Raw genomic sequence first — 27,173 nt, forward strand, 5'->3', positions numbered from 1 at the left:
CAAAAGAAATTTACAGGATCCAAAATTGAAAAAACACAAATTTACATAGAGTTTCATTTAAGTAGAACTAATGCTCCATTGGCCAATAATGGTCAACCGCTAGAAATTCAAAAGTTGCATTGCCAAGTCGATTTTAGTGCTCTGAGGTTCGTGTTATCTTTTTGTGTTGGCATCTTCTAAGTTTATTTCATTTTTTTGTCTATATTAGCCCTCGATGATAGATATTGTGCATTGTAAGGCAGTAAATTCAGTGATAACAAGATATGTGTGACTATTGTATGTTGTTAATACTTATTTATCTTGATTTATCTATCTGTATGTGTCATTATAACTTACTTGTATGTACTTTTTCTTGTCAACAAGGATGATAAAAAATATTTCTTACTACAGCTTTGCAATTCAACCGACAAACACTACTATAAATTTTACATTTAATATCGCTAGGTCAACATCGACTATCGACAAAACTGATGTTAACACAAACACGATGGCATACTTGTAATTAAGACTAGTTTATTAACATCGGTTTTTTAAAAAAACGATGTTAACATGTAACGGGTAACATTAGTTTTTAAAAAAACCGATGTTAACACAAATGCGGTGGCACACCTTGTAATTAGCACCAATTTATTAACATGTTTTTTTAAAAACCGATGTTAACATGACGTAGTTAACATCGGTTTTGTTAGAAAAAATCGATGTTGTATTTTTAGTTAAATTAAAAACCAAACCCCTTCTTTTCTCCCTGCGCTCGTCGAAAACTCTTTCTCCTCTCTACGCTCTCGTTGAAAACCCCAACCACTAAAGATTGTAGAAGCATAGACTTTGTCTTTGATGTTTTGATGATGCCATATGATCGCGATGATTTGATGAAAATGTGTTTCTCAAGTTTAATTCAACACAACAATCCTAGAATACAAGAAACAACATCAAGAAGATGTCTAGTATTTTAGGAAGAGAATTCCTAATTGCAATAGCAAAAGGTTTGGCCAAGAAATTTAAGTTAAAAAGTCTTTTTCAAGAGATTTACTCTTTGGTAATCGATTACCAGAGGATGTAATTGATTACTAGTGGCCAAAAGGGTTTACAATAGCTATTAGAAATTTGAATTCAAATTTTACACTGTGTAATCGATTACCAGCAGTTAATAAACGTTTTAATTCAAATTTTAAAGCCTGTAATCGATTACACAAATCTTGTAATCGATTACCAGAGGAGATTTTCAGAAAATTATTTCCAAGAGTCACAACTTTTCAAATGGTTTTTTACCTAGCCATCAAAGGGCTATTTATATGTGACTTGGAACATGAATTTGTTCATAGTTTTTCAGAACAAAAAGTCTCATCCTCTCAAAAAGCAAAAACATTTTATCCTTTTAAGAATTCCTTGGCCAATACACTTGCAATTCAATAAGGAATTAATTGAGTGCTCAAGTTGTACAATCTATCTCTTTCAAGATAGATTTATTCTTCTCTTCTTTCTTATTCTCAAAGGGATTGAGAGACTGAGGGTCTCTTGTTGTAAAGAAATCTGAACACAAAGGAGGATTTGTCCTTGTGTGGTTCAGAACTTGTAAAAGGATTTTACAAGATAGTGAAACTCTCAAGCGGGTTGCTTAGGGATTTATTGCTTTACATTTGTATTTAGATTGCTTTAGTTTGCACTTTCTCTTCCCTTAAACTCTGTTATTTATTATTGCTTTACATTTGTATTTAGATTGTTTAGTTTGAATCATCATTTAAAAGTTCATTTTTAAGGGAACTTGGAACTTGCATTGAAATTAAAATAGAATTTTAATTGGGGAAATAGTTTGCAATATCTTAATTCAACCCCCCCACCTTCTTAAGATATCTGAGGCCACTTGTCTAACAAGTGGTATTAGAGCTTCATTCTTGTACAAAGTTTAGAAGCTTCAAGAATTCATGCCCTCATCAAACTACTTGTTTCCCGAAGGCAATTCAATTAATAGGCCTCCCATTTTTAATGGAGTGGGTTACCACTATTGGAAAACCCGCATGTAAATCTTCATAGAGGCTATAGATTTAAATATTTGGGAAGCCATAGAGATAGGGCCTTATATTCCCACCATGGTTGTTGGAAATACAACTATAGAGAAGGCTAGAGAAGACTGGAGTAAGGAAGAAAGAAGACTAGTGCAACATAATTTAAAGGCCAAAAACATAATTACATCTACTCTAGGAATAGATGAATACTTTAGGGTATCAAACTATAAAAGTGCAAAGGATATGTGGGATACCCTACAAGTAACACATGAAGGCACAACAGATGTTAAAAGATCTAGGATAAACACATTAACTCATGAGTATGAACTATTTAGGATGAATGCAAATGAAAGCATACAAGGCATGCAAAAGAGATTCACACATATAGTAAATCATCTTGCATCTTTAGGGAAAGATTTTCAAAATGAAGATCTCATAAATAAAGTATTGAGATGTTTAAACAGAGAATGGCAACCTAAAGTAATAACTGTGACATCCTGGAAATTTCTACCCGGAATTTTTGGAAACGATGTATTTTGAATGATTATATATATATATATATATGTATAAGTATTATTTAGTGTATATGCATATATGTTCTTGGTAGAAGTAGGAATAGTGGGGGCTAGATATGCGGGTTAGGCTGATTAAGGAAGAGAAATCCATAACTGGAAGGCTATAGGTAAATTCTTAATTAATTAGTCTAAAAATCATCGTTTTGCGTGTGACTTAAAATTTAGCAAAACCAACCTCTAAACCACGCTCGGGGTTTTATTCTGAGCGTTTTGATATATATATTGGTTACTTTCGAAAACTGGCCCCGACGGACGCAGAGAAACGCGAGGAAATGGAACCAGAGAAATGGCACACAAATCGAGGCAGGATTTTAGCGTTTCAAAGGTCAGATTTTTCTCACTTTCTGTGGCTATGTATGGGTCACAATCAAAAGAGAAAGTGGGCCCTTTTATTTTTGCTCCACTCAAATGGAGACATGTGGCATAGCTTCAATAAAATAATAATAAAAGAGGAAAAAACCTTTTTAAAAACCAAAAAGCAACTCTCTCTCTCTCCTCACTCAGCCCCACATTTTCAGACAGCTCTCTCTCCCTCTCCCTCACGTTGCTTTTCTCCTTCTTCTTCCTCCACCATTGTTGTCCAACAAAGCTCCAACCTTTAGTGACCATTTCTGCTCCAAATCGCGAAAGGAGGACATTTTCGGAGTCGTGAAGCGCATCTCTACGTGTGGGACTTCGAAATTTTAGGTTTGGGTGGACTTCTTTCTCTCTTGATTTTCGTGGGTATGGGATTTTGGGAGATATGATGGGTAGTTTTGCTAAGTTTCTGCTTCATGATGGTTATTTGTGAAGAAATTTGTTGAAAGCATGTTGAACTTGCCATGTTTGGATGAGTTAAGCTTACCCATTCAGTTTTAGGGTTTTTATGATGATGCTTGTGATGTTTATGTGCTGAAATTACTTATGGAAAACTGTTAGAGGTGAAGGGTAGAGTTAACCTAGGGTTAGAAGGTGAGAATATGGTGTTATGAGTGGAAAAAGAGTGAGTCTTTGAGAGTTGGAAGGCCAAATCGGGATTTAGTGGTATTTGGAGGTTAGAGTGAGTTAATCCTAGCTTGAAACGTCTTTTAGGACTTATGAGAAAGGTTAGGCTGTGCTAGAGAGAAAAACAAATGACCAAAGTGAACAAAGAGCCATTTCTATGGTAAATTTGGGTGTTGAGGAGTCAAATTTTGATTCGGTGAAATTTTAGGCGTAGATCCAGTTTGAACAAGTTTAAATTGATGTTATAGATTTGTGTGAGGTGAGAGTTTGCTTCAAATTGTCCCATTCTCAATTTCACTTCTCAAACCTAGAAAATCCATTAAATTGAGGGGTTTTGGACACCTAGATTTTGTGTTGCTGTGTTTTGAAGCTTGACTTTGGTTTAGACATGATTGATACATGATTTGGGACTTGTAGGATTTGATTTGGGCAAGATTGGATGAGGGGAAGTGTGGTTTTCGAAATCTGCACTTTATGCAGAATTTTGCTGTGAAACTGTGCAGCAGAATTTTGCATAAGTGCAGAAAAATGCTATGTATTTGCTGGTTGTGGAAAGAGTAATGCAGAATGAGTTCTGGATGTTTGCTAGTAGATCCCAACGGTCAAAATGTAGAATTATGTACTAGAGACTTCCAGTAAAATTTTCGAGTCGATCCAATGGTTAACGAATTGGAACGAAGGAAATGTTACTGAAGTCTTTAAGTGAGAAAAGCTGTGATTTTGGTTTGAGTTTTGGGCAGAGTTTTCTGCCTTTGCCCTGTTTTTCTTGGTTTGTTAGGTTGTGATGATTTGGATGTTGAATTACCTGGATGTTGGGGAAGCTTGGGAGGATTGATGGGGATCCGGTGTTGAGAGAAACGAGGATATGGGCTACGTGGGAGTACGTGAGCTTAGTTGGAGGTGGGCAACAGGGGATGGTGGATTTATACGCGATTTGTGGATGTGGAAAAACTTGTTGTGCACCATTGCCCGACCGCCACCTAGTACCACATGTGATGGGTACCCCATAATCCTACAAGCTTGAGATGAGGAAGTGTAGAAGGGTGAAACTTCCTGCTTTTATTCGTTGACCACAGAGTGGTACCTGGAGATATGTCGCGGGGGTCAGGAGACCTTGGGGACGTCAGGTGGGGTGCTATTGCCCAAAACCAAGCTTGACCAATCCCGACCCAACCCGGGCATAGTCAGTCAGTGAGAACCTGTGATGTACCTAAGCAGGCGAGCTCCTGGCAGTCAACAGATAAAAGGAACTAAGACCACAAAGCAAGGAGGCTTGTGTGGTGGCTGGCCAGCTGTGAACTTGATTGATATGTGAGATATGGCCTCTGGTAATCGATTACCAAGGGTGGGTAATCGATTACAAGGCTTAAAAATGAAGGCAGGAGGCTAAGATAGTCTCTGGTAATCGATTACCAAGGGGTGTAATCGATTACCAGGCTTGAAAACGAGGTCAGGAAGCTAGGGGAGCTTCTGGTAATCGATTACCAAGGGGTGTAATCGATTACCAGGCTTCAAAAAGGGAACTGGAAGACTATGGAGGCCTCTGGTAATCGATTACCAGTGTGTGTAATCGATTACACAGAGGAATGGGTCACTGGTAATCGATCACCAAGTATGTGTAATCGATTACACAGTGCCTTTTTTAGGTTTTCATGTCCTGAAGCTGTGTAATTCGAGTTTGGCCTCTGGTAATCGATTACCAAGGCTGTGTAATCGATTACCAGAGATGAAAAGCCTTAAGATACCCCTTTTACTTGCATGTAATGGTTATGAGACGAATTGTGTGTGGCGTAGTTAGATTCTCGTGAAAGAGTCTACCCCTTTCTTTCTTTCTTGTAGATCGTGATGGCGGCACAGCTAATCCATGATCGTGTGGAGATGGAGTGCCTAGAGGGAGCTTGGGAGACCCTCGAAGTGTCGATTTTGGGGCACGATCCGATTCACGGCTACTTCATTGGTGCATCCAGATGAACCTGTGCGTACGCTTCAGCGCACTGTGGAGTGGATACTACCCACGCCTACACCATATCGTCTAGTGGAGCCAGTCCAAGTGATCGAAGTAACGTCGTCCGAGGAAGACCCTGAGGAGGATCTTGAGGAGCTACCTCTCGAGCCTGCTGTGGATGCTCTTGACTTTCTAGAGGGTGATGAGGACCCACTTCCTGAGGTGGATTCTCCCGAGGAAGTCATGTCGGCATCTGAGGCAGACTCTACGGAGGATAGTGGCCCTGGAGAGATGACGATCAGCGGAGGCTCTTCATCCTAGTGGACAGCTCTTCGGACTAGTTTTATATACTTTTGAGGGTGGGTGTATCTAGGACTGACTGTTAGGTTTACTCTTTTGTTTTTGTATGGGTAGACCTATTGTATAGGAATTTGATGATTGTATACATGTGGCTGAAGCTACTACAGTGGATACTTTTGCTCTGGATGACACTATGTATTTTGTAAAACTCCCATATTTTGGACAGCTTTAAACGATGAATGTATTTATGTTTAATCTTGTTATTTGAAAAGAAAGCATTAGCAAACTTTATTTGTAAAAGAGTTTATCGACCGTATTTTATTCTTTTATTTTCACGTGACGACCTAAAGTAATGGCTGGTACATTCTTCCTTTTGAAACAGCAAAATCGTTTAGAGATTATGAGCGGTAAGAAAGAAATGACTCCGAATAGAGTTGTAAATTGGCCATTCAGGACTTTATAGTGAGGATTTTCCTTCTAAACCTAGTTATTGTGAAAAGAGAAAGATATGAAAAAAAAAATTTACCATGGTTTCTGAATATTCAAAAATGAAGAGATAAACCTCTCTCTAATGGCTAAAAGTTATGAAAGCGATGAAGAGGTAACATCCTCAAATAACTTATCCATTTCTTTTGATGAATTACAAGATGCATTTGCTGATTTGCATCAAGAATCAATCAAACTTGCAAAGTTAGTTTCATCTTCTAAGAAAACAATTTCAGATTTAGAAAATGAAATTTCAAAATTAAATAAAGAATTAGATCATCTTAAAACTGAAGTTTCAATGTCTAAATCAAATGAAAAAGTTTATATCTCTACTATTTCTGACAAGAAAATATCTGATTCTTGTAATTGTTGTAGCAAATATGAAAAAGAAATTAAAGATTTGAAAAGCTCACTTGCAAAATTTTCTATTAGCAAAAATAACTTAGATGTCATATTAGGAAAACAAAGATGTGTCTCAAATAAGGCTGGAATAGGATATAAACCTGAAAAACAACAAAAATTTCATAAAAACTTCTTTGCTTCCACACAAAAATATAATTCTTCTTTTATCACTTGCTTTTATTGTGGAAGAAAAGGGCATGGCACATCCACATGTTATTTTAAGAAAAATTACAACAACATTAAAATTATATGGGTCCCAAAAGGATCTTCGGTTTACACTAACACACAAGGACCCAATAAAGTTAGGGTACCTAAGTCAAAAACTTGATCATGTAGGTATCTTTGAGGAAGAAATGGTACATAGATAGTGGAAGTTCAAAACATATGACGGGAGATGCATCAAAGTTCACACATATCTCTCCCAAGAAAAGCAGGCATGTAACTTATGGTGACAACAACAAAGGTAGAATCCTTGAAGTTGGTAAAATAGGTACAAATTCTTCAAACTCCATTGAAAATGTTCTACTTGTTGAAGGTCTTAAGCACAACCTGCTTAGTATTAGTCAATTATGTGATAAAGGCTATCTAGTATCATTTGATTCTCATAAATGTCTTATAGAACATAAGCATGACACCAATATAACGCATGTAGGATATAGAGTCAACAATGTATATATGATAGACTTAAGCCCAAAACTAGATAACAATCATTGTTTTCTTAGCAAAGATGATGATCCATGGTTATGGCATAAAAGAATTGTTCACATAAACATGGATCACTTAAATAAATTAATATCAAAAGATTTAGTTGTTGGTTTGCCTAAATTAAAATTTGAAAAAGATAGACTATGTGATGCATGTCAAAAGGGAAAACAAACTAGAGTCTCATTCAAACCCAAAAACATTGTTTCAACTACTCAACCCTTACAATTATTGCATATGGATTTATTTGGTCCTTCTAGAACTATGAGTTTTGGAGGAAATTACTATGCTCTTTTCATACTTTATGATTACTCTAGATATACTTGGACTTTATTCATTACTCATAAAAGTGATGCATTCCAAGCTTTTAGGAAACTTGCTAAAATTATACAAAACAAGAAAAATCTTAAGATTGCATCTATTAGGAGTGATCATGGGGGTGAATTTGAAAACAAAGATTTTGAATTATTTTGTGATGAACATGGTATTGAGCATAATTTTTCTGCACCTAGAACCCCTCAACAAAATGGAGTTGTTGAAAGGAAAAATAGGTCATTGGAAGAAATTGCTAGAACTTTATTAAATGATACTTCTCTTCCAAAATATTTTTGGGCTGAAGCCGTCAATACTGCATGTTACATCATGAATAGGGCCTTAATAAGACCCATTTTAAAGAAAACTCCATATGAGTTATATAATGGTAGAAAACCTAACATTTCACATCTTCATGTTTTTGGTTGCAAATGTTTTGTGCTTAATAATGGTAAAGATAATCTAGGAAAATTTGATGCAAAATCTGATGAAGGCATCTTTCTTGGATATTCATTGCAAAGTAAAGCATATAGAATATATAACAAAAGAACTATGAGTATTGAAGAATCCATTCATGTTTCTTTTGATGAATCTAATGCTATATTGTCAAGAAAGAATATACTAGATGATATTGCAGAATCTTTAGAACAAATTCATATTCATGGACAAGATTCTAAAGGGAAAGGAAGCAATGAAGATCCTCCAGAAGAAGCCAAATCAAATGATGAACTTCCAAAAGAATGGAAAGCCTCAAAAGATCATCCCCTTGACAACATTATTGGTGATATCTCAAAAGGGGTAACAACTAGACATTCTCTTAAAGAGTTATGCAATAATATGGCTTTTGTATCTATGATTGAACCTAAAAATATAAAAGAAGCCATAATAGATGAAAATTGGATAATTGCTATGCAAGAAGAACTAAATCAGTTTGAAAGAAACAATGTGTGGGAACTTGTTGAGAAACCTAAAAACTATCCCATCATAGGAACAAAATGGGTATTTAGGAATAAGTTAGATGAACATGATATAATCATTAGGAATAAGGCTAGATTAGTTGCAAAAGGATACAATCAAGAAGAAGGTATAGATTATGAAGAAACATATGCTCCAGTTGCTAGACTAGAAGCCATTAGAATGCTTTTAGCTTATGCATCCATAATGAATTTTAAGCTTTATCAAATGGATATTAAAAGTGCTTTTCTAAATGGCTTAATTCAAGAAGAAGTATATGTTGAACAACCACCAAGTTTTGAAATGTCAGATAAGCCAGATCATGTCTATAAATTGAAAAAGGCTTTATTTGGTTTAAAACAAGCCCCCAGGGCTTGGTATGAGCGTCTAAGTAAGTTCCTTTTAGAAAAGGACTTCTCTAGAGGAAAAGTAGATACTACTCTTTTCATAAAAAGAAAGTCACATGATATTTTATTAGTTCAAATTTATGTTGATGATATTATTTTTGGATCCACTAATAAATTATTGTGCAAGGAATTCTTTCATGACATGCAAAGTGAGTTTGAAATTTCAATGATGGGAGAACTTAATTTCTTTCTTAGATTGCAAATTAAACAAACCAAGGATGGTATCTTTGTCAATCAATCCAAGTACTGCAAAGAGTTAATCCATAAATTCGGCATGGAAAATGCTAAGCACATGGCTACACCAATGAGCACTGCTTGCTATCTAGATAAAGATGAAACCGGTTAGTCAATAGATGTTAAGCAATATCGAGGTATGATCGGATCACGTCTTTATTTATCTGCTAGCAGACCTGATATAATGTTTAGTGTGTGTATGTGTGCTAGATTTCAATCAAATCCCAAACAATCACATCTTAGTGTTGTTAAAAGAATCATAAGATATTTAGTAGGCACTATGAATATAGGTTTATGGTATCCTAGAAATTCCACATGCACCTTAATTGGATATTCTAATTCAGACTTTGCCGGTTCTAAAATAGATAGAAAGAGCATGAGTGGAACTTGTCAGTTCATTGGATCTGCTCTAGTTTCTTGGCATAGTAAGAAACAAAATAGTGTTGCTTTATCCACTACAGAAGCAGAATATATTTCTGTCGACGGTTGTTGTGCACAAATCTTATGGATGAAGCAACAACTTTCTGACTATGAAATCCTTCTTGACCATATACCTATTAAATGCGATAATACAAGCACAATTAATCTTTCCAAAAATCCAGTTCAACATTCTAGAACTAAACATATAGAAATTAGGCACCATTTTCTAAGGGATCATGTTCTAAAGGGAGATTGTGTGTTAGAGTTTGTTGATACAAAGAATCAACTTGCTGATATCTTCACAAAACCTCTCCCCAAAGAAACATTCTTCTCTATTAGAAGGGAATTAGGCCTCTTATATGTTAGTGATTTGGATAAATAAGGATTGATTGATTATATTATCTATTTTTAAATGATTGATTGTTTGTGTTAAGCATGTTACTTTGCTTGATTTTGATTAAATTCTTGTTATTATGATGGATTGATGCATTAATGTGTGTTTAATGTTTGAATGAGTGAGTTAAATACATATTAGTTGTAATGATTGATATTATTAGATATTTTTAGCATAGACATAGATAATTTTTTAAGGAACAAGCCTAGTTTATGCTCTGGTAATCGATTACCATTCAATGTAATCGATTACATAAGAACAAACAGCCTGTAATCGATTACCAGAAGGCTTACTACTCATGTAATCGATTAGCAAACCTTGTAATCAATTACAACACGTCCTGCTCTATAAATACCTACGAAAACCAGCAACGCTACGCAACCAACACCCTTATTCGTGCCTCCTTCCTCCCTAATCTTCAAATCCTCATATCTTTCTCAATTCTTAACCAAAACAAGTCCCGTAAAGCCCAATCTTCATCTTTTTCACTCCTCTTTCGTTTCCATCGATTAAAATTTGCTAAAACTTCATCAAATGGTAGAATATTCGAAGAAGCGAAAGGGATCATCCTCCACCACCGCTGCTGCTGGCCATCGCTGCCACGGACCATCTGAAGCACCCAAAACACCTATTCATCCTTCCTTATCATCTCCAAGATCATCCACTCTGTTTGCTTCAGATGATCAACATCTACGGTACATTTCTCAATTTTCTTCTAGGATCATTCTAGACCCTAAGTACCTAGACCCAGATTTCTTTAATGATGAAACATTTGATTGTTATCAAGTGTTTCAAAACTCTGGATTGATTGATTTTATGTCTTTAAAATTGCCTTACTATCCTGAACTTGTCAAAGTCTTCTACAGCAATTTAAAAATTCAGGATGGTGTTATTTCTTCTGAGGTGCATGGTAGTTCCATGATCATTGATCAATCTTTGTTCTTCTCATTGACAAAATTACCCAGTCAAGGTGCACCTTTTGAGGGCACCATTGTTGATGACTGGAAATTCGATTATTCTAGTCATGATGCTCGCCGTATGGTTTGCAATGACCAGGCTGAAATGACCGGTAGATTGCTGGCCGGATCATTGACATTTGATAATCGCATCATGCACTATATAATTGTTAGAATTTTGCTTCCCCGGTCTTCAAATTTGGCTCAAGCCTCTGAGGAGGACTTGATTTTGATGTGGGCTTTCCTTACCGGTCGTTAGATCGACTGGGCTCACTTGGTTCAGTACTGAATGCATAAGGCATTACGGGCCAATGCACCTCTTCCATATCCTCAATTGATCACTCTCTTTCTCTGTCATTTTCAAATTCCTCTTGATGACGAACCTTTTGTTCAAGTCAAGCGTTCCTTTGCTATAAGTGCTGGTGCAGTCACTTCATTTGGATACCGTAAGGATCGTAATGATCAATGGCTGAAGAAAGATGCACTTCCTCCTCAAGATGAGCGTACTCCTTCTCCTCCTCCTCAGCGAGATGATTCAGCCCTTATGACTGAAGTTCTTTCCGAGTTACGGGGTCTTCGCACTTATGTTGGTGAACGCTTTGACTCTTCGGATAATCGCTTTGTAGGAATGGATATCCGTCTCACACAGCTTGAAGAGGATGTGGGTTATATTCGTCAGAGTTTTGATCTTCCACCACCACCACCACCACCTTCTTAGTGTTTAGTTTATCATTATCGTTTCTTAAAAGCCGTGTATTTGGCTATGATCTTTATGTTATCATTTTCTGCACTTTTGTTATTTTCTTTGGTATTTGAACTTTCGCCTTTTATGCTTTGCTTCTATGTAGTTTTGAATTATGACTGTTTGGATTGTTTTTGGTTATGACTTATTTATGTTTAGTTTATGTTTATTTAAATCTACTCCATTATATTATCTTGTGTTGATTGTCATGCACTTTGGCTTTTTGATGTTGCCAAAGGGGGAGAAAATGGGGTGGTATGTATAGAAGCTTAGAAATCAAGTAATGATCATCAATTCCAAAACATAGGGGGAGTATGAAATGAGTGAACGCAATATATCATGAATATACATTGCTTGTATCTTGATTTCAGGAATTAAACTGTCATCATCAAAAAGGGGGAGATTGTAGAAGCAAAGACTTTGTCTTTGATGTTTTGATGATGCCATATGATCGTGATGATTTGATGAAAATGCGTTTCTCAAGTTTAATTCAAGACAACAATCCAAGAATACAAGAAACAACATCAAGAAGATGTCTAGTATTTTAGGAAGAGAATTCCTAATTGCAATAGCAAAAGGTTTGGCCAAGAAATTTAAGTTAAAAAGTCTTTTTCAAGAGATTTACTCTCTGGTAATCGATTACCAGAGGATGTAATCGATTACCAGTGGCCAAAAGGGTTTACAACAGCTATTAGAAATTTGAATTCAAATTTTACACTGTGTAATCGATTACCAGCAGTTAATAAACGTTTTAATTCAAATTTTAAAGCCTGTAATCGATTACACGAATCTTATAATCGATTACCAGAGGAAATTTTCAGAAAATTATTTCCAAGAGTCACAACTTTTCAAATGGTTTTTTACATAGCCATCAAAGGGCTATTTATATGTGACTTGGAACACGAATTTGTTCAGATTTTTTCAGAACAAAAAGTCTCATCCTCTCAAAAAGCAAAAACATTTTATCCTCTTAAGAATTCCTTGGCCAATACACTTGGAATTCAATAAGGAATTGATTGAGTACTCAAGTTGTACAATCTATCTCTTTCAAGAGAGATTTATTCTTCTCTTCTTTCTTATTCTCAAAGGGATTGAGAGACCGAGGGTCTCTTGTTGTAAATAAATCTGAACACAGAGGAAGAATTGTCCTTGTGTGGTTCAGAACTTGTAAAAGGATTTTACAAGATAGTGAAACTCTCAAGCGGGTTGCTTAGGGACTGGACGTAGGCACAAGGGTGTGGCCGAACCAGTATAAATCTGAGTTTGCACTTTCTCTTCCCTTAAACTCTGTTATTTATTATTCCTTTACATTTGTATTCAGATTGTTTAGTTTGAATCATCAGTTAAGAGTTCATTTTTAAGGGAACTTGGAACTTGCATTGAAATTAAAATAGAATTTTAATTGGGGAAATAGTTTGCAATATCTTAATTCAACCCCCCTTCTTAAGATATCTGAGGCCACTTGTCTAACAAAGATTGCCATCATAGTCATTGGCGTCCACCATCCCACCGTGGTGTCTGCCATCGTCATCATTGTTCGTGGCACTGTGCAACCCCAAGGTAAATAATAAGTATTGTATGTTCACTATTGTATTTTGAATACTGTATGTTCATTATTATTAATAGTTGAGGTGGGTTCATGAGTTTGTTGTTTCATAGGTTTTAGACATCGTCTTAGCTCCTAGAGTGGGTTTGTGAGTTCATTGTTCTAGTGGATACTTTTCATATTCTGTAAGTTTTGAATCATTTTGTCTATGTTGTGTACTATTTATCTCTCTTAAACCTTTGTGGATACGTACATATTTATGTTTGACACACCTTGTAGCAGTGTAGCAGTCTATTAGAATAATCAAAGTTAGGTAAGTCCATGATGTAGATAAGTAAGAAATTATGACAGAGCTTCGTTGATGTACACAACCTTGAGTATAAAAAACCTTTCAAAGGAAGATTACTTTTGATTACAAGCATTAGGAAGATTACTATTGGAAATCATAGGCATAAAAAACCTTTCATAGAAATCTATGTGGGACACTGCCATACTTTTTGTCTAACATCTTATATTGATCTAAGTAGATGCAAACTTTCATATTTAATTCCTGCATAACTGCCATATAGGAATTACTTTTAGTTATTGAACATTGTAATGACAAATGGTGATTATTTGGCATAACTAGGATCTGCTATTTTAACTTGATTTTAGTTTATAGCTTTGTTTTCAATGTAATTTTGTTTGTAAAGTGAGGATGAGATTTTTTTTTTTTGAATTTTTGTTATATAACTTATCAGTCTGCTAATTTCATGGAAAGTTTAGTCCATGTTCAAGCTACCCTAATTTATTGTTTTCTTCCCTCTAGACTTTGTCTTGATCTTTCTGAAAATGAATTTGAAGGGTCAATACTCAATACCAAATTCATTCCAGGACCTGTGTATGATGAAGGAGGTATATTTTTTCCTTAAACACTTTGATTGACCAACTTTAGGATTTAATGGACAAATTATCTTGTGCAAAGAATACCCTCGAGTTTCTACAGTTAAGAAACAACTCATTTACAGGGCCATTCCTGGATATTGCTAAATTTTCATCCTTGAAAAGCTTTTATGCAAATTCCAACAAGTTGAATTGGACTCTTCCAGTGAGTTTGGGAACATTACATGACTTTTCAGGAGCATCATCACTTCAAATATTAAGCCTTTCCCACAATAAAATAAAGGGCATTCTCTTAGAAAGTATTGGAAATCTTTCCATACTCAAACTTCTTGATCTTTCTTACAATTCCTTGAATGCCATTGTCAGTGAATATAAGCTCTCAAATCTTTATGATTTACAAACATTGGATGTCTTTGATAATTCATTGAAGAGCAAGTGCCTTCTTTTATCAAAAGAAGAACTAAAAAAGGAAAATTGAAAAAAAAAGAAAAAAATCAAGTCCAAAACCATCTAAATTAGCTTTATTTCAGTAAGAGATATGTCCTCTAGAATGCCAAATGAAACACCATGTCTTTAGTGATCTATATAGAGTTCCATAGCAGTTTTCCAACCTGTTGGTAGCATAAATTGGTTGAAGGAACTGACTTAATAAAAAAAAAGGATAGTAGGAGATTTTTAACTGAAAAGAAAAGGAGAGGAGAGTTTGGCCGCCCATAGTGGAGAGCTTTCCCCTTGTCCCCGAAACCAAATATGTTACTAGTCTTTTAGGGTTGGAGAATTGAAGATTTTATCATGAGGATAAAATTCTAAAATGGAGTTGTGAATATTCAATAGGGGTGAGATTCTCAAGTTCTGAGAAGCCCATAACTGATTGTAATGTCTCTGCTTCCTTCACTTAATTGTTATGCATATGCTAGTGATATTGAATAAGAACATTTGGCTTAATTCTGACCAATTAAATTTAGTTTCATTGTTGGGCAAAGAAGTTCTTCAAAATTAGAAAAATGCAACAACTCTTCTATTGCTCTTTCTTTTTCTTTTTTTGGTAGGAAAAGTCAAGATTGCTAATTATTAATCTTTATTATTTATTGGGTGAAACAGCTGCTATACTCTCAAAATGATTATTGATATTGGAATATAATTTTCTAGTTGAAAGCTTTGTGCAGAAGTGCCTTTTTTTCATTGATTTTACTTCTGATAACACTATTTTGATCAAGTGACATTTTTAGAAAAAATAGTTACTAGTTGTTTCTTTTGTAATAGGTATTTATTAAAGTCATAAGTGATCTCAGCACTATCAGAAGTTGCCTTAAAGCCTAGGTGTGAAAATACCATTGCTATAGTTTAACCATTCAAATGTCATAATTGTGTGTGTGTGACTATGTCCATGTGCACACATGTGTTGGTGTGCATTTTGTTCCTTTGACTATATATGTGTGTGATAAAGTAAAAGAGAGGGTGCTATAAGCCTGTAACCTTGAGAAGCAGCCATAGGAGCTTGTAAAAGAATTTTGTTATCACCATTCAAACTCGCTGGTCTTCATGACTTAGCATTTTGTCCCAGCTAAGCAGTTTTCTTTTGTTGGTTTCTCAAGTCATAATTCTATTGGTGGTGACTTTGGACAGTGTGTAGGAACTATATAAATCATGGCTAGTTTTCTGTTTTAATAAGACAAAACCAAAACCAAAAGAATATGAATAATTGAATATAGTTATTGTGCAAACTTTCCCATCCTCCATTTTCTTACTATCTGTGTAGTGCTTGGTCTTAATTTTGGGTCAGAATGGGTGCATGCAGCTCTTAAGCTTACCAATCTGATTAACTCCTTCAAATTGTACTCTCCATTTAGTCCGACATCTGCTAATGCCTCAAGTGGCCTTTTTCTCACCTCAAATTCATGAACCTTGTTTACCAATAGCACCTCAAGTTGTCTAAAATCCACAGCCTTAAGTCCACTTACAATCTCAAGCACCACTACACCAAAACTACCTAGTCTTGGGCACCACACACACACACACACACACACACACATACAGAAACACACACACAAAGACACATACACACATAGACACGCACACACATAGACACACACACAGAAGCAGTTTTCAATCTTCATTTTTTGTCCCAGTTGTTCCACATATTTTCTTATTCAACTTAAGTTTGTTGAAAAGTTAGTATAATAGTCCTTGCCTCTACAATAGGAATTCAGATTGTTTGCTTCATTGTGTTTTCTTTTCCTTTATCCTTCTATTTTGTGCATATGCATCATTATCCTAAGAATCTCCTAATTCTGGTGAACTTGTTTTTTGTTCCATTAGTGTATTATCAATCATGGTGTACTTCCTTGCCTTTTGAAACTGTTGACAAATAATCATAAAAAAAGCATTAAGAAAGAAGCTTGTTGGACTATATCAAACATTACTGCTGGAAATAAAGAACAGATACAGGTAAGCCAGCAAATCCCAATTGTCACTATATGTTTTTATAGGTTTTGTTTTTGGTAGTTTTGTTGTCTTGAATGTGCATACATGTTAAACTGAAATTATTTGTTGAGAACATTCGGTTGTGGCTTGTTATTGTATATTTGCTTATGCTTTTGCCATTATGGACAATAAATAGTTAAGGTGAATATATGGTGGAATCGTAACAAGATTTAGTTTGTCCTTTGATATGCCAACAGTAGAGACCGAATGATTGATTTAGTTCTACTATTGAGCCTGCAGCTCCAATCTTTGAAGCTGGATCTACTTCTGTGCAAGCTAATTCTCCTCAGTCATTAGATTAGTCTCCTTCTGAAGGAAAACATTTATATGCAGCAACCCCCTGGTTTTGAAAACCCCAATACCTCTCTAGTTTGTAAACTTAATAAGGCTCTATATGGGCTTAAGAAAGCACCAAGACAGTGGTTTGACAGCCTAAAATCTACTCTCTTGCATCTTGGTTTTTCTGGAAGCAAGTGTGACTCATGTCTCTTTGTTTTGAAAGATACCTCTCATATCATTGGCAGTTTTATGAACTTAGTCCAGCAATTTATTGGCAGTTTTGTCACAAATGAACCTATTAGTTGCCAAGAAAGTCTTTGGAGACCACCTTCTCACTACCAGTAGGAGGGATTTCTCTTTTACTACCCACACTAGAATCCCATATTTCTAATGTGGGACCAGTCTCATACCTTGTTGGATCCTAACATCCGATCTTGGTTAGCATCTTGCTTTTGCTTGTATTATTATAACTTTATAAGGATAAAGCATGTCTGTTAGGAGCTATTCCCAGCACAACCAGACTTGTCCTTAAAAATCAGCCCTCCAAACACCAATCCCACACCAAGTTGGAGGAGAAGCACATAATAAGACATGGATTTGGGGTTTTGGAAGAGAGGGTTTGACTCAACAAACTCCATTGAATCAACAATGGCCAAACAAGATTGTTTCTTCAAGATCGTCCCTCTCTAGTCCAAAAGCCTCAGATAACAATGAATCATAGATAAAATGAATTTGTCATACCTCTAACATATTCATGAAAGAAGACATATACCCAACTACAATAATAAAGCATAAGCACCCCCCAAACCCAAAATTCCAAATTAGTTACATAAAGAATTGTTGATGTCGATATTTTTCTGTAATCAAAATTTACATTTTGCATGTTGTTGTATGTCATGAATGTAATATGCTATACAAACAACTGTTGATGTTGATATCTGTTTGTAATCAAAATTTAGATTTTGTGTGTTCTTGTACATCATCAATGTAATTTGTTGTATAAACAATTGTTGTTCATGCTAAGTGAACCTTAGATTCTCGTTTGAGACTGAATGCAATGATTCTTGCGGAGAGTTTGCATTAGTCATTGTATTTAGTCTTGAATTGTCCGTTTGGACAGTTTGGGGAGACTGGTATTTTTATGTTAGATCATTCGTTAAGGTTATATTATTATTTTGATTAATTTGATGAAATTTTGGTACAATGCATTTCAAGTTGTTCTCTAAGTGCATACTTGATTATCGAGAAATTAATTTCACTGATGTCATGTCGTGTACTTGGAGACCAATGCGAAATGTTGCCGAAATTTAGTCAAATTTTTCAAAATAATACTAACCCTGACGTATGAAGCTAACATAAAAGGCAGTCTTCCTAAATGGGATAGGGCCACACCTATAAATAAAAAAGTGAGATTTTCATGCATGGAATGGCTTAGATGGATCGAAGTTGGATGAATCAAAGTCGCATGAGCCTAGAATATGAGGATGGCGTCAAGCAGTTCTTGCAATTTGCTTCAGAAAGAGGTCGACCGAATGAAGAAGGAAAATATTATTGTCCTTGCATCAACTGTTTGAACGGAAAATGACAACTACTGGACGATATACGAGAGCATCTATTGTGTGATGTTATTAAGAAGAATTACACGACGTGGATATGGCATGGTGAAGTGACAGACATGTAGAATGGGTCCCAATCTAAACCATTTGATGTAGAAATGGGAGATCGCTTGGAGGACATGATTCGTGACCTTGGACAAGAGTCTTTTCAGCAAGCACACGCCCCTGTGTATGAAAGATTGTAGAGTGATTCAAGGAAACCTTTGTATACGGGGTGCAAGAGTTCCTTAACCTTATTGTCTGCGGTTTTAAGTCTGGTTAATGTGAAGGCTAGGTATGGGTGGAGTGACAAAAGTTTTACCTCACTGGTTGAGTTAGTGCACAATCTACTTCCAGAGGACAACACGCTGCCTAAAAATTATTATAAGGTGAAAAAGATATTGCGCCTGATGGGTATGGAGTACCAGAAGATTCATGCTTGCCCCAATGATTGCATACTATACGGGCATGAATTTCAAGAAATGTCCAAATGCCCTATCTGTGGGACTTCACGGTACAAAGTGAAGGATGAAGAGGAAAGCAGTTCTGATGAAAACTCAAAGAACGGCCCTCCAGCGAAGGTTTTGTGGTATCTTCCAATCATTCCAAGGTTTAAGCGTCTTTTTGCTAACGAGGACAAAGCAAAAGACCTTACATGGCAAGCAAATGGAAGGATTTTTGATGGAATAGTCCATTACCCAGCTGATTGCTCGCAGTGGAAGAAGATTGATGGTTTGTATCCGAATTTCGGGAAAGAGCCAAGAAATCTTAGACTTGGACTAGCCAGTGATGGAATGAATCCATATGGCACCTTAAGCACTCAACACAGTTCATGGCCAGTTCTGCTAGTAATTTACAATTTGCCTCCTTAGTTGTGCATGAAGTGAAAATACATGATGTTGTCTATGATGATATCGGGCCCAAGACAGCCAGGAAATGACATTGATGTTTATCCAAGTTAATTGATTGAAGACCTGAGAAAGTTATGGGACAAGGGGGTTTTAGTGTTTGATGCATTTTGCAAGGAGACATTTGAAATGCATGTAATGCTTTTTTGTACCATTAATGACTTTCTAGCATATGGGAATCTCAACGGTTACAGTGTTAAGGGTCATGATGCATGCCCCATCTGTGAAGAAAACATAAGCTACATACAACTAAAACATGGAAGAAAAACAATCTACAGTAGGCATCGTCATTTTCTTACACTCAATCATCCTTACAGACGACTGAAAAAAGCTTTTAATGGAAGTCAAGAGCATGATATTGTGTCGATGTCGTTCACTAGTGAGCAGGTATACCAGCAGGTTTAACACCTGAATATTGTATTTGGAAAGACTCAAAAGAAGGATAAAAGTAAGACTTGCATATGGAAGAAGAGGTCCATTTTCTTTGATCTTCCGTACGGGTTTGATCTAGACATTAGACATTGTATTGATGTTATGCTTGTGGAGAAAAATGTATGTGACAGTGTGATTGGGAAGCTCCTTAACATTCAAGGCAAGACGAAGGATGGCTTGAATACCTGTCATGATCTACTTGAGATGGGGATACGATCATAGTTGCATCCAAGGTCTGATGGGAAGAAAATTTACTTGCCCCTAGCTTGTCATACTTTGTCCAAAAAAGAGAAAATAAGTTTTTGTCAGTGTCTTCGTCGGGTGAAAGTTCCACAAGGATACTCTTTAAATATTAAGAGCCTTGTGCAGTTGAAGGAGCTTAAGCTTGTAGGGTTAAAGTCTCACGATTGTCACGTATTGATGCAACAATTGTTAGTTGTGGCTATATGAGACATCTTGCCAAACAAAGTTAGGTTAGCCATAACTCGCTTGTGCTTTTTCTTCCATGCCATATGTAGCAAAGTCGTTGATCCTATGAAGTTTGATGAGTTGGAAAATGAGGCCGCGATTATACTGTGCCAGTTGGAGATGTATTTTCCCCCTGCTTTCTTTGACATCATGATTCACTTGATTGTGCATCTGGCCAGAGAAATCAAATGTTGTGGTCCTGTTTATTTGTGGTGGATGTACCCGGTTGAGCGATACATGAAGATCTTAAAAGGGTATACAAAAAATCTATATTGTCTAGAAGCATTTATTGTTGAGAGGTACATTGCAGAAGAAGCCATTGAATTTTGTTCAAAATATATTGAGAAGGCTAAACCTGTTGGCCTTCCTGAGTCTCGACATGATGACAGAGTGGGTGGTAAGGGTTCAAAGGGACTACATGTGATCACTCCAAGTCTAGAAGATTTGTTACAAGCTCACTTATATCTCTTGGACAACAGTAATGAAGTTTTGTCATACATACTTAAGCATGAAGCTTTAGTCAAACAGAATAATCCAAAAATGTCAAAGAATTGGGTGTTGAAAAAGCATAACAAGACTTTCTGTGATTGGTTTAAAGATACAATCTTTGCAGATGAAAATGCTTCAGAAACATTAAGAAAGCTAGTAGATGGGCCTAAAAGAAATGTTATAACTTGGAAAGGATAAGGCATAAACAAGTATTCATTTTACACAAAAGCACAAGACGACAAAAGTACAATGTAGAACAGTGGGGTCACCCTAAAGGCTGAATCTCAACACTTTGCAAGTGTGCATGATGCCAATCCCTGTGTAGCTTCCATCCCTTACTTTGGGTTCATTGATGAAATTTGGGAGCTTAACTATGTGAAATTTACTGTTTGTGTTTTCAAATGTAAATGGGTAGACAGTAACACTGGTTTGCGCACCGATGATATAGGATTTACGTTGGTAGACCTAAAGAAACTTGGTTACCACAATGACCCTTTCATCATGGCAGAACAAGCTAGACAAGTATTTTATGTGCAAGACCCTTGTGATGAAAGGTGGTGCGTGGTTCTACAGGGCAAAACAATTGGTGTTAAAGTAGAAGATGATGATTCATACATGGACACCTATGTTAGTCCTTTGTCCACACAAATAACTCCTAACATTGTCGGAGAAGAAGAAACTGACGACGTTCATGCTAATCGTAATGATCATGATGAAAGAGAATTAATTAACATCGTCTAATGTAATTTTCTATTTATATATTTGATTTTTCTAGATTGATTTACATAAGTGATACAGTTATTTTTTGTAATGTTTATTAACCTTGGTTTTTTTGTATAAAGGATCATGGCTTCTCCACCTGCCTCACCTCCTCCTCCTCCTCCTCCTTCAGACACATTAGCTTCACCGTCTGCCGTGAAGCGGACATGCAAAGCCACATGTCTACGATCGTTGTCTACTAGACCACCTGGTGCTGAGAGACTAGTGGTCCACATTGATCCTGCTACCGGCAAGGCCGATGGTCCCCACAGGAAGAAATTAAGAACATATTTAGGGGTTGTGGCGCGTGATAAGGTGGACGTCACGTATGAGAACTGGAAGGAGGTCCCTACTGCTCAGAAGGACTTGATTTGGGAGGATATTTAGGTATTTTTCTTTTCTTATTTGATGTACTTTAACTAATAGCCAAAAAATACATTATTATAACAAATAGACCTTATTTGTTATTGTCAGGTGGAATTTGAAATCCCAGAGGCTTCTGACAATAGGACGAAAAAGAAGTTACTTAAGACTGTCGACGAGAGATAGAGGCAGTTTAAAACAGACCTCACGAGGAAATGGGCCCTTGCAGCTGATCAGGACGATATGGACGACACTGTCTGTGAGAAATACGACATAATCAAGAAGAAATGGGCCCAATTTTGCCAGACTCGCAAAGACCCTTCTTGGGAGGTATGTACCTTGCCATTTAAGTTGTTTTTCAAAAAACATTAACTTGTTATAATTCATTCTAGCAATTTGAAAAATTATTTTTTTATTTTTGTAGGATGTGCGGAAAAAGGGACAGGCCATCCAGAAATAGAACACTTCCCCCCACATTTTGTCTCGTGGGGGTTATGAATATTTGGAGCAGAAGCTCCTGGCTGAGAAGACCAAGAAGAATCTAGAGGAAGTTGCACAGTTAGGAAGCGTTGATGGCGTCATCGACCCTTCATCCCCCGTCAGATGCCACGTGAAGTGGAAGATGGCCCGCACCAAGAAAATAGGGGAGATGACGACTGAGGCTGCAAAGGAAATCATTGAGAAGATGGGCGTCATCGACCTTCCATCCCCCATGGACGTCACGATGTTCTCACCACTGCTATTGGACATCCAGAGCACCCTGGACATGTTCGTTCTGTTGGAGCCGGTGTCACCATCAAGCAATACTTCAGATCGGCTCCACGGACGTCCTGCAGCTCTTCCTCACTACCTCCTTAAGAATTACAGCAGGTAACCCAGCAAATCAAGGACCAGCTAGAAGAGTCGATCACAAAAAAAGTGACTCGGCAGCTCATGGCATCGTTCAGCCAGATGTAGTCCCAGATGCAATCTTAGGGACTTGCACTACCTCCGGAGCCTCTGGTTGGTCCCTCAGGTCCTCGAGTAAGCACAAAGAAGAGTTGTGTTGATTCCTCAGCAAACGATCCTGAGACGGGTGACTCAGACAGGTGTGGCTTGTACATCAAAGCAAATCCTGCACACCTGGTTACCCTGGGAAGAGTTTATGAGGGATCCATTATTGTTCATAACACTTCTTTGTTGTCTGGCCAAGTAAAGGTGGGTGTGGAAGAGGTTAAAGATCCAGATGCTCCCGTTCCTGTACCCATTGATGAGGTTTCCTTAGTGGGGCAAGCAATTCACACCTTTCTTGCTTGGCCGACACATCTGGTTAAGCCTTTATCATAACAGGTACTTTACTCTTACTATATGTTTCTTCTTTTTGAATTAATTCATTCAGCGTGCCTCAAATTAGGCCATTTAATTTTGTTTCATGAATAGGCAGTTGTGTCTCCGACAAAACCACCTCAAACGCCAGATCTGGAGGTCGATGATCCACTTTATCTGATGACATTGACCATCCTAGAGCTTTTCTTGAGGCCTTACCAGGTTACATGGGATGCCACCGTGTTCGGGGTCTTTAATCCAAACTTCCCACTCTACATAGAGCACCAAGGCCTCTCCGAAATCGCACACGGTGATCAATGTCTCAGCATATCAGTGTTACAGTTGTGGATTTTGTAAGTCATTTTAGATTAATTTTAATTACCTAAGTTATTGCTTTCAATTCATAAATATTTTACTTTGACTTAACATAAACAGACATCTAACTGAAACAAGTATGCGAGCAGGGAATTCTGATCTGTATGGATTCCTCGAGCCACAATCCATTCAAAGGTCTGGGCAATTGCAGTTTGAGGCTGAAAGTTACATAAAGAGTTGGATGCGAAGTTCAAAACGCGATGTCTACCTTGGAACCTACCTGAATGGGTAAGTCAGACAAACGAGTGAATAGGCAATTTAGTCCCTGAGATTGTACCCATTTTGCATATTAGTCCCTAACTTAATGTTAAATTCAAAATAGTCCCTATCTTTGCATAAGTGTTGCAAAATAGTCCTTCCGTTAAATTTTAAAGTAACACCGTTAGTGAGGTCAATTTTAGTGCCATGTGGACTATCCAACGTGGCACTAAAGGATGGCGTGGCATGACATGTGGACGTGCCTCTTAAAAGATGCCACATCATTTATGATAACAAAATGAGTAAATAGGCAATTTAGTCCCTGACTTTGTACCCCTGTTGCATATTAGTCCCTAACTTAATGAAAAATTCAAAATAGTCCTTATCTTTTGTATAAGTATTGCAAAATAGTCCTTCCATTAAATTTTAAAGTAATGTTGTTAGTGAGGTCAATTTTAGTGCCACGTCATTTGATGATGATAGAATGAGTGACTTCTTCAAATTTGATGGTTCTAAACCAATTGAGGAATATATACGAAAAAGAACCCACATACACTTGCACAAATAAAAAGAACCAAAAATCCACAACAACAACCTTATCTTTGTAGTCGTCAACACCAATGGGCGAGGTCTGCATAACCATTCTCGTTTCCTCTTTTTTTTTCTTCAATTACCATCAATGTATCATTCTGGGTTCTGATTTTTTTTTTTTTTTTTGTGTTCTGAATAGGAAGAAAAAAACCAGAGGAAAACAAAGTGGAGGAGAAAAAAGCAGAGGAAGAAGAAGAGAAAAAACCAAAGGAATCAAAAGATGACAAGGAATCCAAGGAGAAATCTATGCTGCTAGAAATCGTGCAAGGCACAACCTTTGCAATGCATGGACACTTTAAGCACGACTTCTGGCATCTTTTAAGTTAGGGACTATTTTGCAACACTTATGCAAAAGATAGGGACTATTTTGAATTTTTCATTAAGTTAGGGACTAATATGCAACAAGGGTACAAAGTCAGGGACTAAATTGCCTATTTACTCGTTTTGTTATCATCAAATGACGTGACATCTTTTAGGAGGCACGTCCACGTGTCATGCCATGTCATCCTTTAGTGCCACGTTGGATAGTCCACGTGGCACTAAAATTGACTTCACTAACGGCGTTACTTTAAAATTTAACGGAAGGACTATTTTGCAACACTTATGCAAAGATAGGGACTATTTTGAATTTAACATTAAGTTAGGGACTAATATGCAAAATAGGTACAATCTCAGGGACTAAATTACCTATTCACTCTCACACAAACTAACTGAATTTAATTAATGTTTACTAATATACTAACCCATATTCGTCTCCACTGTAGCGGACACTGGCAGATGGTGGTCATCCTGCCCAAGGAACACCTAGTTGTCTTGTTTTGTTTATTCCATAACAGGCCAAACAACTACCTTAAGGGAATAACTAATAGGTTAGTGTTCTTTTCAATACATTTGCATTGAAATACCTCAACAACACCAGTTTTTAATTGTTACTCGTCTGGAACAGTGCTTTAAAAGGTCTTGATGATGCTGCACAGCCTAAATCAAAGGCTGCTGCTAGGTGGATTGCCGTCAAGGTACGCCATTTACATAAAACTTCCACTTATATATACTTCTTATGTGTGTGTACACCAATTGTTTAATTAATATCCAAATTTCATTATGTATTTAGTGTAATAGATAAAAAGGAAGCACTGAGGGCAGCTACTATGTCATGCGCTGGATGTCCACCATCATATTAGGAAGTTTCAGGAATAACTGGGAAGTGATACGTTTATTTCAAACAAATTTGAGTTTTTTATAATTTGTATTACATCATTAACTTATCATTTATTTCATCATGCAGTATTTTAATGATCCTAGACCATTGGAGCCAGAGAGATTAAAGGCGCTTCAGATCTAGTGGGTACAGTATTATCTCGGAGTTAGAGCTCAGAGCTAGGATTTAGGGACATTAAGTTTAGTTTAGTTTACTTTGGTTTAACATTTTTGTCATTTCCTATGTTATTTGAACATTGAATATTCATTTGTTGATAGTTGTTAATAATAAATCAATTATTCATTGTTTATTGTGATTAAAACTGCTTGAAAGCAGAATAAAATGTTTATTTGCTATGAATTGGGTCTAAAATTACATTTTAGAGGTACAATTTTGGGTTTATTGTAAAAGCAAAAAGTTTATATAAAAAAAACTTGAAAACAACATCGGTTATTAAAAAAAATTGATGTTAATATAGTAAGCAACATCAGTTATTTAGAAAAATCAATGTCAACATACACCTTAACATCGGTTTTTCAATAAACCGATGTTAATATACAAATGTTAACATCGGTTATTTATAAATAACCGATGTTATATATAACTAACTATAGCAAAATAAGTGTATAGATGATGGACGTTCACATCGGTTATACATAAAAAACTGATGTTAACCTATTAGTTAACATTGGTTTTATATCAAAACCGATGTCAACATTCATCATGTATACACTTATTTTGTTGTAGTTCTTTATATATAACATCGGTTATTTATAAAACCGATGTTAACATTTTTATGTTAACATCGGTTTTTTAAAAATCAATGTTAACAATAATACATTCAACATCGGTACTTTCAACATCGGTTTTAAAACCGATGTAGAATGCCGTAAATAACCGATGTTGAACGTGTATTTTCTAATAGTGAAACATCTGTGAGTGTTCTTATTGAGTTTATATGAATCCTTAGTTTTTTGGTTGATAACTATTTCAAGATACAATTGTTGTTGAGGTTTATGATCAACTCTACAAATGTATTTTGGCTCTCCTCAATTCAGTCGGGACTAGACATGTTTTCTGTATGAATATTCTTACATGTATGCATACTCATGAATGTTGCCATGTGATTTAGTTTTATGCATATATTTATTTTCTAATTAGTAGACCTTTTATTTTACAAGTTTTAGAAAAATATAATAAAATTACTTTTTCTCATTATATAATTTATCTTATAATGTAAAAAATATATCCTAATATCCATTATGTATTTTAAGAGTATAATTTTTAAAATATTATGAAAATTCAATTTATTTATATATATTAAGAAATTATTATTAGGGTTTATCATTTTAGCCCCTAAATTCTTAGGATTTCAATTTTTGGTCCTTAACTTTTTGTTCAGTGGTCAAGGTCCATAAACTTATTTTTTGACCATATTTTTAGCTTGTGCCTATTATATTTTCCATTAAACACTGTCATGGAAGT

This window comes from Glycine soja, chromosome 10, assembly GCF_004193775.1.
Source record: "Glycine soja cultivar W05 chromosome 10, ASM419377v2, whole genome shotgun sequence".
Taxonomy (NCBI): Eukaryota; Viridiplantae; Streptophyta; class Magnoliopsida; order Fabales; family Fabaceae; genus Glycine; species Glycine soja.